The 12609-nt window shown below is 51.7% G+C and overlaps 1 protein-coding gene across 1 annotated transcript in view; it reads right to left on the bottom strand.

Moving 5' to 3' along the window:
* zfand2a (zinc finger, AN1-type domain 2A) overlaps nucleotides 1-1153 on the bottom strand; it is a 38335-nt gene extending 37182 nt beyond the window's left edge. Inside the window, exon 1 of the mRNA XM_038820055.1 lies at nucleotides 935-1153. The gene's annotated coding sequence lies outside the window, so the exon portion shown is untranslated. The remainder of the gene's footprint in view (nucleotides 1-934) is intronic.
* Between the last annotated feature and the right edge of the window lie 11456 nt (nucleotides 1154-12609).

The following is a 12609-nucleotide window of genomic DNA, read 5'->3' on the forward strand; positions in this document are numbered from 1 at the left end:
TCCCCCTTCTTCTCCCTCTCTCCCGCCTCCCCTTCTTCTCCCTCCCCCCTCCCCCTTCTCCCTCTCCCGCTCCCCCTTCTCCCTCTCCCGCCTCCCCTTCTTCTCCCTCTCCCGCCTCCCCCTTCTTCTCCCTCCCGCCTCCCCCTCTTCTCCCGCTCCCGCCTCCCCCTTTCTCCCTCTCCCGCCTCCCCTCTCTCCCTCCCTCCCCCCTCTCCCTCTCCCGCCTCCCCCTTCTTCCCCTCTCCCCCTCCCCTTCTTCCCTCTCCCGCCTCCCCTTCTTCTCCCCTCCCGCCTCCCCCTTCTTCTCCCTCTCCCGCCTCCCCCTTCTTCTCCCTCTCCATTTCATTATAATGTATGCAAGACTTACAACACCAACACCTACCTTAACTAGCCCCATATACAAGTCACATTTCTCTCTCTCTCTCTTAACAACCTCCCCTTTCCCTATGCATCCCTCGCCCGCCCGCTCTCCTCTCTACCGCCTCTCCTCTCTACCGCCTCTCCTCTCTACCGCCTCTCCTCTCTACCGCCTCTCCTCTCTACCGCCTCTCCTCTCTACCGCCTCTCTCGCTCTCCTCTCTACCTCCTCTCTCTCGCTCTCCTCTCTACCACCTCTCTCTCGATCTCCTCTCTACCACCTCTCTCTCGCTCTCCTCTCTACATCCCCCCTCACTGTCTCTCCACATCTCCATCTCTCTTTAATCTCCCCTCTCGATCCCCATTTCTCTCCTCTGTCGTTTCTTTTTCTCTCTCTGCCCCCTCGCTCTTCTCTGTCCTTCTTTCTCTCTCTCCCTCCCCCTCTCTCTTTAATCTCCCCTCTCTATCTCCCATCTCCTGTTTTCTTTTTCTCTCTCCCTCCCCTCGCTCTTCTCTGTCCTTCCTTCTCTCTCCCTTTCTCTCCTCTATCTTTTCTTTTTCTCCCTCTCTCTCTTACCTGTTTGTATCTCTTCTTCTCGAGCTCTGCTCCGGTCTCGCCCTTCGCTGCCGGCGCGTCCTGATGATGTCATAACCCGGTCCTATATATAAATGCGGGGCCTTCTCTCCCCACCCCCTACATTCCTGTCATCGTCATCGTCACCCTCTCCCTCTTCGACATCCGCTCCGCCTCTTTGAAAACTCTCTGTGGCGTGTATTTTTTTGGAGAAGGCCGCAGCGTCATTCCGTTGGTCGCGTCCCGATGACGTAAAGACATCTTGTGACATCCGCGTTGTCGACGTCAGCGAGGATTCAGTGCGGCCAGGGTTTCATTCATAAAAAGTGAGGAACCCCTCCCCCCACACTGCCCACTGTAACCAGGCCCCACACTGCAACCAGCATTCACACACTGCTGCAAGTAATAGGTTACACGTTAGATCAGGATTATTACTGTTGTGATTGAAGTTTTATTGCATTCTACAGCTGACTTCCACAGAAAAATGCCCTCTCAATCGGATGATCTCACTGAGAAAAAGCAGAGTCATTGTCATGACTGGGCTCAAAAGTTGCATTGTCATTGTTTACATAGAAACATAGAACAGTACAGGGCTATTCAGGCCCTTGTGCCCACGATGTTGTATTTGATGGTATCTTTGCACTTCCTCAGTACTCCATTCTTTGAAAAGAGCTTTATGGTTGTAACAGCCATTAATTAAAACACTTCTTTCTCTTAAAAAAAAGAATACTCATGCAGTGCCTGGTCACAATCTCAGTGCTTTGCAGCAAGGGAAGTGCTTTTTGATGTCTAGTCATTGCTGTAACGTAGAGAATGTGACCGCCAATTTATTGATAGTGAGGTCTAATAAACAACGATGTTTGAATGACAACATCATCTATTTTAATGAAGGTCAAAGGATAAATCTTGGCCAGGTCAGAGCAGCAGGAGTTAGCCATACACTATAAATTTCAATATGTAGATTTTATATTGTCAGCCAGTATCTGATATGTTCAAAACAGATCACAATATAAAGAGTTTTCAAACAAAACTACCAAAGGATTCACAACATGCAGTCTACACTCACTTCACTGAACATGCACATTTCACTGAGCTAACCTCTGAGAATTTAACTAACTAAATCTCATGACTTGAAAAAGGACCATTAAGCATTGGCATGCAGGATTATAAGGATCCAAATTTGAAAGAATCGGCGCCTTCGCTGGCGATAATGGTGAGTCAAAAATCAGAGTTCCTTGAACGAAAGGATTTGCATTTATATTGTGTTTCCCATGACCTCAGTGGGAAGTCAATTAGTTCAGTTGGGTAATGCCAACAGTGTCGGTTCAATTCTTTTATCAGCTGTGGTAACTCATGGAGGCCCTGCCTCCCCACCTTGCCCCACGCTTGTGGAATGGTGTCTCAAGCTATCTCTAATGATTGTCTCTCTCAAATGGAGAGCGATGCTCAGCCATGATCGAATGGTAGAGCAGATTCGATGGGCCGAATGGCCTAATTCTGCTCCTTTGTCTTATGCTTATGGTACAAAGAACAAAGAACAATACAGCACAGGAACAGGCTCTTCGGCCCTCCAAGCCTGTGCGCACCCTGGTACCTGCCTAAACTAAAACCGTATGCACTTACGGAGTCCATATACTTCCATTCCCACCCTATTCATATATTCGTCTAAATGCCCCTTAAATGCCGCTAACCTACCTCCTCCCACCACCTTCCCAGGCAGCACGTTCCATATATTTACCACCCTCTGTGTAAAAAACTTGCCTCACACTTCAGTTCTAAACTTTTCCCTATGCACTTAAAAATTATGTCCCCGAGTACTTGACTCTCCAACCCTAGGAAAGTGCATCTGACTATCCACTCTGTCCATGCCACTCATAATGTTGTAGACCTCTATCAGGTCGCCTCTCAACCTCCGTCATTCCAGTGAGAACAGACCGAGTTTATCTAACCTGTCCTCATAGCTAATGCCCTCCATACCAGGCAACATCCTGGTAAACCGCTTCTGTACTGTTATACCGTCAATTCACTGTGTAACCGTGAGAACGAGTGAACATTAGGCTTTAATATCCATGAACCAGCCTGCCAGAGTCGGCTGTACAAATGAGTGCCACCCACAGGTGGACGGACTATATATGGCCCTGGTAAGGGCGGAGCCAGAGGCGGAACCCACCGGGGTTCCAGTACAGTACCTGGAAGTAGCCCATATCATCACTTCCAGGTCATGGGTCACATCATTATACAAACAGTACAGACAGCTCATGCATTAGGTGAAATACATTCACCACATTCACCCCCTGTTAAAAAAATCAAGTCCAGCAGGGGTGACGTGGGGTCATTAGAGATTCAGTCTGTCTGGAAGCCAGATCGTTCTTTCAGACCTCCTCAGCTTTGGCGATGCGATGGGCACGGTTGTTGCAGATGGTGACTCCGGGGGCATTGTGTCCGCAGCATGAGCCTCAGTCCGGCGTGCCATAGACGGTTGGGAGATGAGGGTAGACAGGGGGGTAGTGGGTGGCAGCATTGCCGGTGCGGGACAATACAGGAGACCCAGGGGTCGTAAGGGGCGTAGGGGGTGGCTGTAGGCAGCGGAGAGGGGCGCGTTGGCAGGGGAACCAGCTGCCGCCAGATCTCGTAGGGAGACCGTATCTTGCCGTCCGGCCTGGTGAGCGATGTAGGCATACTGGGGGTTGGCGTGCAGCAGCTGGACCCTCTCGACCAGGGGGTCAGTCTAATGGCTCCTCATGTGCCTCCGGAGAAGGACAGGTCCCGGAGTTGTCAGCCAGGATGGAAGTGAGACCCCGGAGATGGACTTCCTAGGGAAGAGAAACAAGCGGTCGTGAGGGGTCTCATTCGTGGCTGTGCAGAGGAGTGATCTAATGGAGTGGAGGGCGTCAGGGAGGACCTTCTGCCAGCGGGGGGTTGGGAGACTTCTAGACCGGAGGGCCAGTAGGACGGCCTACCATACCGTTGCGTTCTCCCTCTCCACCTGTCCGTTTCCCTGTGGGTTATAGCTCGTAGTCCTGCTCGAGGCGATGCCTTTGCTGAGCAGGTACTGAAGCAGCTCATCGCTTATGAATGATATATCCCGGTCGCTGTGGACGTAAGCAGGGAAACGGAACAGTGTGAAGATGCTGTGCAGTGCCTTTATCACAGTGGCCGGGGTCACGTCGGGATAGGGGACAGCGAAGGGGAAGCGGGAGTATTCATCGACGCCGGTTAGAAAATATATATTACGGTTGGTGGAGGGGGGCCCTTTGAAGTCCATACTTAGGCGCTCAAAAGGACCGGGAGGCCTTTACTAGGCGGGCCTTGCCTGGCCGGTAGAAGTGCGTTTTGCACTCCGCGCAGACCTGGCAGTCCCTGGTCATGGCCTTGACCTCCTCAGTAAAGAAGGGCAGATTGCGGGCCTTAATAAAGTGGGTAAGCCCCCGGGTGACCGAGGTCATTATGGATAGCCCAAAGTCGGTCATCTTGCGCTCTGGCGTATGTGCCGCGGGACAGAGCATCTGGGGCTCACTGAGCTTCCCAGGACGATACTTGATATCATAATTGTAGGTGGAGAGTTCAATCCTCCACATCAGGATTTTGTCATTTTTTATTTTGCCCCGTTGTGCGTTGTCAAACATGAAGGCGTCTGACTGCTGGTCGGTGACGAGGGTGAACCTCCTACCTGCTTGTTGTGCCTCCAGTGCCGCACGGCTTCCACTATGGCTTGTGCTTCCTTCTCGACCAAGGAGTGTGGGATCGCGGAAGCGTGGAGGGTTCTAGAGAAGAATGCTACTGGCCTGCCCGCCTGGTTGAGTGTGGCGGCCAGTGCGACTTCTGACGCATCACTCTCTACCTGAAAGGGGACGGACTCGTCTACCGCGTGCATAGCGGCCTTGGTGATGTCGGCCTTGATGCGGCTGAAGGCCGAGCAGGTCTCAGCCGCAGGGGGAAAGTGGTGGTTTGAATAAATGGGCGTTCTTTGTCCCCATAGTTGGGGACCCACTGGGCGTAGTAGGAAAACAGCCCCAGGCATCGTTTGAGGGCCTTGAGGCTGTGGGGAGGGGTGAGTTCCATGAGGGGGCGCATACGGTCGGGGTCGGGCCCCAGGACTCCGTTCTCCACGACGTAGCCGAGGATGGCCAGTCGTGTAGTGCGGAAAACACATTACTATTTGTTGTACGTGAGGTTGAGGGATTGGGCGGCCTGAAGGAACCTCCGAAGGTTGGCTTCATGGTCCTGCTGATCATGGCTGCAGATGGTGACATTGTCCAAGTACGGGTATGTAGCCCGCAAGCCGTACTGGTCCACCATTCGGTCCATCATTCCATGAAAGACCGAGACCCCGTTAGTGACGCTGAAGGGGACCCTGAGGAAGTGGAAGAGTCGGCCGATGCTTCAAAGGCAGTGTAGTGGCGTTCTCCCGGGTGCATTGGGAGCTGGTGGTAGGCCGACATCAGAGCGACCATTGAGAATACATGGTACTGTGCGATCTGGTTGACCATCTCCGCTATGCAGGGGAGGGGGTACGCATCCAGGTGCGTGAACCGATTAATGGTCTGGCTGTAGTCTACAACCATCCGATTCTTTTCCCCGGTCCGGACGACCACCACTTGCCCTCTCCAGGGGCTGCTGCTGGCCTCGATGATCCCTTCACTCAACAGTCGCTGGACCTCAGACTTGATGAAAGCCAAATCTTGGGAACTGTACCGCCTGCTCCTGGTGGCGATGGGCTTACAGTCAGGAGTGAGGTTCGCAAAGAGGGAAGGGGGGGGACTTTGAGGGTCGCGAGTCTGCATACCGTGAGTACGGGGTAAGGGTCCGTCGAACTGTAGAGTCAGGCTTCAGTGACAGCATTGGAAGTCTAATCCAAGCAGGAGGGGGGGCGCAGAGGTGAGGGAGGACGTTCAGCTTAAAATGGGCGTACTCGGCGGCCTGCATCGCGAGGTTAGCGATACAGTACCACCAGATCTGGACCAAATGGGATCCGGAGGCAAGGGAAATTGTTTGGAATGCGGGGTATATGGGAAGGGAGCAGCTCCTTTCCGTGTCAGGGTGAACAAAGCTTTCCGTGCTCCCGGAGTTGAAAAGACAGGGGGTCTTGTGCCCGTTGACCCAGATGGCCATCATTGAGTTTTTCAGGTGCTTCGGCTGCAACTGGTCGATGGTGACTGCGCCCAGCTCGGGTAGCCAGCATGGTCGGCGGTGTCGGGGTCACAAAATGGCGGCCCCCACGAGTCGCACGTGTCGGGCCAGGTTGAAGATGGCGACCAAGATGGCCGCCCCCATCGGTCGCACGTGTTGGTCGGTGCCGAAGCCGACGGCCAAGTTGGTGGCCCCCACAAGTCGCAGGTGTCGGTCGGTGTTGGAGACGGCGGGCAAGGTGGCAGCCCCCACGAGGTCACACAAGGCTGATGACGCGTCTGAAGAGGGCGTTCTGGGCAGGCACGTAGCCACATTGCGGGGTCTGGGGGCCTGTGAGTCCATGGGTCGGGCTTGGTGAGTTTTCGATTTCTGGGCTTTAGGTCAGCCCAGACAGACCCTGGCAAAGTGTCCCTTTTCCCCACAGTCGCTGCACGCCGCTGTGCAGGCTGGGAAACGCAGCGGGGGTGTTGACCCTTGCCGCAGAGGTAGCACTGCGGTTCCCCGGGCTGGACTGGCAGCCGCGCGGCGCAGGCCTGTGACGTAGTCGGATCCGACGGGAGCCGCAACGATGGTGTCCACGAGGGGTTCGCCGGGCCCGCGGGGAATGCACTGAGGTTCTGGTAAGCCACCTCTAACGAGGTAGCTAGCTTTACTGTGTCCCGCAGGTCAGTGGTCCCGTTTTCCAGCAAGCGCTGCCTGATGTAGTTCAACCGGACCCCAGCCACGTAGGTATCCCGGATCTGTAGGTTTATGTGTTCCTCCGCCGTCACATCCCGGTAGCTGCAGTTCCTCGCGAGTAGGGTCAGATTTTCCAGGTACTCGTCCAGCGATTCCCCAGCGCGTTGACAGCGAGTAGTGAGAAGATGTTGGGCAAACACCTCGTTTACAGGCTTCACGAAATGTGCCTTGGGGGTTGCGACCGCCGCCTCATATGTGGCCGCTTTCTCGATCATCACGGAGATTCGATAGTTCACCCGAGCGTGGAGGACTCGCAGCTTGAGGGTTTCAGTGGGAGGCGTGGAGGAGTCGAGGTAGGCCTCGATGCAGCAAAGCCAATGTTCGAAGATCTCCTTGGCTTCTGACACGCGCACGTCGAGTTCGAGCTTATCTGGCTTTAGAGCGGCTTCCATGGTGCTGTCTTTGGGTATTAAATTGTTATACCGTCAATTCACTGTGAGACCGTGAGAACGAGTGAACATTAGGCTTTAATATCCATGAACTTGCCTGCCAGAGTTGGCTGTACAAATGGGTGCCATCCACAGGTGGCCAGACTATATATGGCCCCGGTGAGGGCGGAGCCAGAGGCGGAGCCCACCGGGGTTCCAGTTCAGTACCTGGAAGTAGTCCGCATCATCACTTCAAGGTCATGGGTCACATCATTATACAGACAGTACAGACAGCTCATGCATTAGGTGAAATTCATTCACCACATGTACCCTCTCCAAAGCATCCACATCCTTCTGGTAATATGGCGACCAGAATTGCACACAATATTCCAATTGAGGCCGAACTAAGGTCCTGTACAGCTGCAACATGACTTGCCAATTGTTACATTCAATGCCCTGACCAATGAATGCCAGCATGTCGTATGCCTTCTTGACCACCTTATCCACATGCGTTGCCACTTTCAGTGATCAGTGGACATGCCGCCCAGGTCTCTCTGCCTGTCGGTACTCACAAGAGTTCTACCATTTATTGTGTACTTCCTAACTTCCTACATGCATTGGACCTTCCAAAGTGCATTACCTCACACTTGTCCGGATTAAACTCCATCTGCCATTTCTCCGCTCAAGACTCCAACCAGTTTATATCCTGCTTTATCCTCTGACAATCCTCTTAACGATCCGCAACTCTATCAATTTTTGTGTTGTCTGTGAACTTACTAATCAGACCAGCTACATTTTCTTCCAGATCATTTATATAATGACAAAATAGTGCAGATGCTGGAAATCTGAAATAAAAACAGAAAATGCTGGAAACCCAGAAGGTCCAACTGCATCAGTGGTGGGATGGCTCTGAAGAAGAATCGTATGGACTTTACACGCTAACTCTGTTTCTCTCCACAGATGCTGCCAGACCTACAGAGAGTTTTGAGCAGTTTCTATTTTTGTTGCCTGTGGTACTTCGTGGACTATGGATAATTGTCTAACCACCACCTCGGTATGTCTCAAGGTGCTTAGAAGCAATGAAATATATTTGATGTGTCATCACTGTAATACAGTTGAGGATTGGTTTAGCTCAGTTGGCCGGGTTGCTGGTTTGTGATGCCGAGCGCCACTAACTGCATGGGTTCAATCCTCATAGCGGCTGAGGTTATTCATGAAGGCCCCGTCTTCTCAACCTTGCTCTTCGCCTGAGGTGTGCTGACCCTCAAGTTAAATCAGCACCAGTCAGCGATCAAAGGGGAGAGTAGCCTATGGTTCTCTGGGACTGTGGTGACATTTACATTTAATACAGAAAAACATGGCAGCCAATTTGTGTACACAGTGGGCAGAATTTACCGGCTATTCACGCCGGCGGGATATTTCGGTCCCACTGACATCGCACCCCCACCTCGGGTTTTTCGGCGACGAGGGGTGCAGTCAACAGGAAATCCCGTTCACAACGCCGGGACCAGAAAATCCCGCTGGCCGGCTACCTCTGCCACCAACAAACATGCTGCAAGTTTCGCAGTAAATCCTGCCCAATATCTCACAAACAACAATGAGATCAATGGCCAAACCCATCTCAATGATATAAATTACAGAATATATGTTCAGCCTGCTCTTCTTTGACTAGGGCTGTGTGTTTTTTTTTATGCCCACATGTTCGTATTACTGTCTCATCCCAAAGTTGGCATTTCTAACTGTACAGCAGTACAGTACCACTAAGCCTGATTACATTCTCAAGTCTCCGGAGCAAGGCTTTAAACTGAGAAGATTACGGTATTACCAATGAGTCAAGGTCGATACACTAATGACAGGTCTCCCCCTCCAGGTCCTAGGGATGAGAAAGAGTGATTGAACAACCACTGGTACTTCCCTGGCTGAGGAGAGCCAAGCTGACATCAGGCATTAAGGCAAAGAGCAACTTGTATTTAATGTCCCAAGGTACTTTCCAAGAATGTTATCAAACAAAATTTGACAGCGAGCCATGGAGAAGATTAGGGCAGATAAACAAATGCTTGTTCAAAATGGTATGTTCTGAAGAATGTCTTCAAGGAATAGAGAGAGGGAGCAGCAGAGATATTTCGAAGGGAATTCTGGAGTTTTGGTTCTTAGTACTGAAGGCACAGTGGGACGTACCTACCAGAGGTGGCGACAGAGTGGTATACAGTTGATGTGACCATCAATTTACTCGAGACACGATAGGAAGTAAACTGCGGTTTTAATAGACTTACAACTGAGCCTGCCTGCGACAGAAGAACTGAGGGCAGACTCACAAGACTGCAGCACTTTATACTTCCGGTAGTGGGAGGGGCCATGGGCGGAGCCAAGGGTGGAGCCCTGTCCAACTCCTCATCTCCCCTGTGGGCAGAACCGCGCAACGGCTCACAGACAGAGCCCACAAGGACACAATGCTATACAGTGTGAACGCAATACTATATAGTGTGAATTACATGATGTACATTCACCACAACAGTCAGGAGGAACTGGCCCTGGAAGTCCTTAACAATCACCTCAGACCCCTTTAAGTGCCCCGGTGCGAGATCGAACATGGACAAGAAAAGCTCCTGCCAATTATTTAAGAAACATATTTTTTTATCTTTTTCAGTTTTATACATAAACAGTAAAACAATAACAAAACCCAAGTGAGCCCTCCCCTCCCCGTGAAAAAAGACCCCCAACAAAAAGACCTCGCCCAGCACCCTCCTCGTTCCCCCACCAAATAACTAATGGTAACCAGCTCTTTGAAGTGCAGAATAAAAGGCTGCCATCTCCAGTAGAACTCGTCAATTGTCGCCCTCATGGTGCACTTAACTTTGTCGAGATATTAAAAACTCCATAAGATCCCCTAGTCATACTGAGGCACTGGGCGCAAAAGCTAACTTTCACCCATCAGCAATCAGTGAGGTGAAGGCCAAAACGTCAGCGCTCGCCCCTGTCTGTAGCTCCGGCAGGTCCAACACACCAAATATGGCCCCCAAGGGACATGGCTTCAGTTCAATTTGAAGAACCGGCGACATGGTGCTGAAGAAGGAGACCCAGTAAAACCCTTGAGTCTAGAACATGTGCACATGGTTAGTCGAACCTCTCCCACATCGCTCACCCTCCACCCACGCAACCAACCTGCTCGTCCTGGATTTGGTCAAATGGGGCCTATGCACTACCTTTAACTGCCAGCCCTAACTTCGCACTGCGAGGTACACAACGCCAGGGTCACGCTGGTAGAGACCATCTGAGCTCATCAGAGGGCCATCCCCCCCCCCCCCCCCCCAAACAATGTACTGCCTTCCCATGCGTTCTCTACCAGACCCCCTCCCCTCCCCACAGGGACCCCTGATATAGGGAGACCTCTGACAGGGACCTCTGCAATAGGGGGCTCCCCACAAGAACCCCTGTAATAGGGAGACCCCCCTCAGGGACCCCTGTAATTGGGGGACCCGGGAGAGCCATCGATAGGTGGAGATTAACAAAGATGTCAAGGACAAAAAGACAAAGGGAATGTAACTGGTGTTGATTGTGACTGAGAAGAGTGCTGATAATGGCACATTAAGAGATCAGAATGTGGTAATGGCAGACAGGAGTGATGTGGTTCCCTGATACCTGGACAATGTTTGGTTCCATTCCATTATAACCCACAAATACCTTGCAGAATGCGAGCTCCCCTGTTAAGGGGGCGCGGGACCTCTAAACAATGTATAGTTTGATGGGATATAAAGCCGGCCAGTTAGACACTGGCAAAGCAGACCCAGGTGGGACCTACCGTGTGATGCATAAATAGTTATTGTAAATAAACTAAGTTTCTTTGAACTACTCGGTGTGGACTCCTTCGTGGTCTTATAAAACTGGCGACGAGAGTAAAACAGGATAGCTTGGAAGACTGGAATCAATATGTGAAGCAAATACAACTGCTTTTTCAGAGCCAACAATATGACTGAGAATGACCGGCTGAAATCATATTGTTGTCTGCCTGTGGTGCACATATGTTGGGAATGATCTGAAGCCTTACCTACCCGGCACCACCAGACACACGAACCTTCGACCAACTCGTAACTCTAGTGGGGCAGCATTTTAAACCAGCTCCATCCCTTATCGTACAGTCTTCTAGTTTTAATACTGCGGAGCGGTGAGCCAATCACCGAATATTTGTCACAGTTGAAAAGGATTGCAGAGTTTTGAGAATATGGCTCTGCCCTGCAAGAAATGCTGCGAGACCGTTTAGTATGTGGCGTTAACAATGCCGCCACCCAAAAGAGATTATTGGCTGAACCTTCACTGAAACTACAACAAACCGTACAAATTTCACTGTCACGGGAAAGTGCAGAGCGAGGGGTGCAGGACATACAAGGCATGGAAGTAAATGCCTTCGGGCGTGCCCCCTCCTGACGCAGGACCCCACCCCAGACAGCTACATTTCCCTGGACTGAACGCCATAAAGGTCCGACCTGTTGGCCGAAGGCTGAGACGTCCCGACGAGACGTTTTCCTGGAATCAGCTGGGAAAAGTGGATCGTTGTGGGGAGTGTGGCCGGCGGCCCAGGCAAGAGAACAGACCACAGACCAACCAGAGATCCAGGCGTCCCGGTAGATGTAGGTATCAGCCGTGAACCAATACCTTCCATTTGGAAGAACCTGATGAAGATGACTACATGCAGTTAAATTGAGTGGCGGCACCCAGGTTGGACCCAATGAGGATCACACTGCAGGTAACTGGACATTCGTTGGACATGGAACAGGACACTGGCGCGGAGGTTTCCAATGTGGGACAGAAGACATTCAACTACATTGGACAGGGCATACAGGACTTGGATCTGAGCGATACCAAGGCTAGGTTGGTCAATTATACTGTTGAGCCATTGGACATTGCAGTTACCACCATGGTTTACGGTCACCAGTCGGCACGCCACCCTCAGATGGCAAGGCCCTGTCTCATTGGGCCGTGATTGGCTGTGCCATTTGCAACTAATTTGGCAACGTATCCTCCAGATGGAGTCCAGGGGCTTAAGCGAAATATTGAGCAAGTACCCCGCAGTATTTCAACCTGGACTGGGGAAGATCAATGGGGCTGTAGGTCACATTCATGTCAACTCGGGAGCCTAACCTCGGTATTTCCGGCCACGCCCAGTTCCCTATGCGTTGTTGGAAAAAGTAGAAACTGAACTCAGTCGATTAGAAAATCTGGGTATTATACTGGAGCTGCTTTGGGTGTTTGGGCCTTTCTCAGGGTACAAATTAAATCTAGACAAGAGTGAATATTTTGTGGTCTCTCGGTTGGGGTGGGGGCAGCGATGGGAGGCTGCCATTCCGTAGGGCGTGGACTCACTTTCGATACCTGGGGGTGCAGGTTGCTCGGGATTGGGGGGGGGGGGGCTCTGTATGTACAACATTTCTAGTTTGATGGGGAGGG

The sequence above is a fragment of the Scyliorhinus canicula genome, chromosome 15 (assembly GCF_902713615.1).
Source record: "Scyliorhinus canicula chromosome 15, sScyCan1.1, whole genome shotgun sequence".
In the NCBI taxonomy this organism is placed as follows: domain Eukaryota; kingdom Metazoa; phylum Chordata; class Chondrichthyes; order Carcharhiniformes; family Scyliorhinidae; genus Scyliorhinus; species Scyliorhinus canicula.